The following is a 3,490-nucleotide window of genomic DNA, read 5'->3' as shown; positions in this document are numbered from 1 at the left end:
AATAGTCCTTCAAGTGTACATAGGCAGTGCTGCGTAACTCATATCTTCTTTAAAGACTGTGCTGTCAATGTCAATCAATGCCAGATTTAGGGTTAGACCTTGTGATTTGTGAATAGTGACTGCATATGCAAGAGACAGAGAGAATTGTTCTGTGTACATACATGTCTTTGAAAAGAAGGAATCCTATTGTTGAGCGTCCTATACTTTCAACATCTGAAAGTTTGTCAAATTGGATGATGACAAACTGAATGTTGTTCTCACGTGGATACTGCTGGAAGCCGACAACTGTTCCACGTGTTCCATTAACTAAACCTTGCTCCATGTCAAGGTTACATTTCAGAATTACTCTACAGTTTAAACACAATGATAACATTTTCTCCATACCAGCTGTTTTGGAAATGCAGTTTTCTAAGCTATTTAGACGTGTTGTTTCTTGTTGACAGGGAGTGTCATGCCATGCACTTCCAGTTTGTCTGTGGAGTTTATATGCACTATTAGTTGCATTTCCTATTTTAACACTGTCTCATTAAATTGCATACAGCTTGCTAAGGTTAGCATTAAGGATATACATTTCACATTTTTGTGTGCTAATTGTTCCATGACATCAGGAGCAGATGTGTCATGTCCATATAGCTCATGGATGAGTCTACTATTTAAGATAGATTGTGGATCCTTAGAAAGAAGACCAATCTGAATGCTTTTTAAAATGTTAGCATACGTGAGGTCTGCAGGCTGATGCATGTTTTGCATTAGTTCTCTGTATTAGAAATGTTGCCAGAGATTTGCATTTCCTATGCTGCCAAGTGTGTTATGGCACTGTTTATGTCCTAAGGTTTTAAAAATAGGTTCGCCTTTCACCAGTGTTAATTGTAGGTGATCTCCAAAAACAATAATGTGTTTTCCTCAAAAGAGTACTTCGTATTCCGTTTCAAGGACCTCTTGCAGTCTGAGGTGAACCAAAGCCAACCTTAGGTTGGAGACCATGCTCACCTCATCTATTAGGAGCATTTTCATATGCTTTAGCTCCATAGCGACTTCTGTTGAAAGTGTGTAGTACTCTAATTTGTTTTGGTGATCTACTGGAAGGAGCAGAAGTTGGTGTAAAATGACACCTCCTATGTTGTAGGCAGGTGAACCTGTGGGGGCTGTTACACCAACTGAAAGCTTGTTGTTTGTTCATTTTTGGAGGAATTTGCTGATGATTTTTATTAAGATTGTTTTGCCTGAACCAGCTTCATCACTTACATAGAGGAGTACAGGTTTATAATTTTGAGAGCTACAAGTTTTACATTAAAGATGCAAACCATATTCAATTTCTTTAGTCCCTTCTCGGAAAATACTATGTTGTTTATCGTTGAATTGTGATTTCAGCAAAGTTTTCTTCTGCGTCCTCATATTGGCACATGGTATTTTCTACTTCAGTCATGGCTAATTCTGCTTCATTTACTATGAGTGGCTCTCTGAGTGGTTCTTGTCCTCCTTTAGTTGTGCTTGAACTTCTTCCTCTTGTTGGCATTCATTGTCCAATATGTTTTTGTACTGCTTCAAATTGATATTTGTTATACTTTTCATTTGTATTGAAAGCATCTTCAAAGGAGTCGTGGGTGCCTAATACATCCCTTTTTCCCCCATTGTCTAAAAAGTTGGAGTCGGGACAAGTAGTAAAGTTCTCTATTTTGAGGAGTTTTAAATGATAGCTTTATATGATTAATTAGGCTGGGTTTGGTATGTTTAACAAGGCTGCCTTTGCAAGTTTTGACATTTTTCATCTGGTTTAATATTATTCTTGTACGAGACATTTTGCGCTATGTGGTATAGGCACATGTTTTCCAAATCACTACACTACTTCTATTTGGGTAGTATGTGTCTAATGTATTTATTTTCAAAATGTCCTGGCTGTTGGGATCATTTTTGGCTATTGTTTCTATGTCTTGGTACGATTTGAGCACTCGTTTTCTGGTTGCAGCAGGACCAATGCTTAGCCAGACAATGTTTTCAGATTTTCCATATAAGGCTGTGCCTGTTAATCGGTCTGCCGCTTCGTAACATCCGCATTTGTATGCCAAAGCTGTACAATTTTTGTGACATTGTTTTGTCAGATGATATGTCATCCCAGAGGTCTTTTAGCTCTGTTTTCTCAGCTTTAGTTGGGTAGACTGAGACATATCGTGCAACAGCAGTGACATTTTCTGCAATGTACCGTATATCTATGTTTGCATTCCACAAACGGGCAATTATTGCATTGTAGTCATTGATGTACTTGAAGCTTCACCTCTGTTAATGCAGTATGCGTTTTTAGAAGACATGAATCTGTTTACTTGTCCTTTTGCTGAAACCCAAAACAATAAGGAAAACCAAAGCGGCATTTGGTGTAGTATTGTCCTTGTTTTTTATATCTGTGTCAACAATATTTGCCACATTTATGTATTTGAAGTGTAATATTTGCGTATGTTGCTCACTATGTGTGCTTTCTGAAGGGATGTTGCAGGTTACATATTTGTGAATGAACTGCAAGACAGTGGAATCACTATCCTGACCAGATTAGGAACATCTTTTATCCACAATAGCATGTGGATGTGTGGTGCTCCTCTGGAGTCATATTCTTTTCTCCAAAAGAAGTGTTGCACTTCTCCAAATGGAGGAATTGTTTTATCACAGATGAAGTGCGGCATGGCAATAAAGCGGTGGTGAAAGTATCTTGATACATTTACAGGGTCAAGCGTGCAGAGTTATGTGTATCCCTTCTTTGTTTTGGTTTGCTATGTGTAGGAAGTCGTACAAGTCCTCCAAGGAATATTCTGCACAACACAAAGTGACAAACCATAGCATACATCCTACATCAGCGTGACGGCGAAACCAGTATTCTTTTGTACCATGCATGTTTGCCAAGAGATTTGAGATACTTGACTGCAAAACTTCATCTTTGTCTTTTATCTTTTGAAGTAGTTGGGTAGCAGCAGACATGTTTAAAAAGAATTGGAACCTGTTTTCAGTGTTCAGTGTGTGTGCAACTTCGTAACATAGAGTTGCTAGTTTACTTTTGAACGGGAGAAGTAATATGTATTCAATGTTTTGTCTGAATCTGGGGTCTTCAGAATACATTTGTAAAGAGCGGTATTTTGACGCTGTTATTTGTGTGCATCACTCATCATACCTTTGCCCCTTTCCAGTAGGAAAGAGTAAAGGAAAGTTTTGCGCTTCTAAACGTTTGTCCGATATGCTGATTGGAGATCCTTTGGCTTGATATGTTTCTAGTGCATCGTCTATGGTGTCTTTGGAGTGCAGTGGGCAAATTGAATGCTGGCCTAAAATATTGGATGCCGTAATAGTATCTACAAGTTGAAATTGGCCAGTTGCTGAGGAAACCTGAATTATTGTGGTGCTTTCCCTTTGGTTTTGTGCAATGTTTATTTCTTTGTAGTGCTATTTTTCTCTTTAAGATATTGTAGGGCTTCTCTAACTTTAATCTACTAGTTGTTGCCAATTTGTT

Source organism: Ambystoma mexicanum, chromosome 6q (assembly GCF_040938575.1).
Source record: "Ambystoma mexicanum isolate Mex_15411 chromosome 6q, UKY_AmexF1_1, whole genome shotgun sequence".
NCBI lineage: Eukaryota > Metazoa > Chordata > Amphibia > Caudata > Ambystomatidae > Ambystoma > Ambystoma mexicanum.
This window is presented reverse-complemented; position numbering follows the sequence as displayed.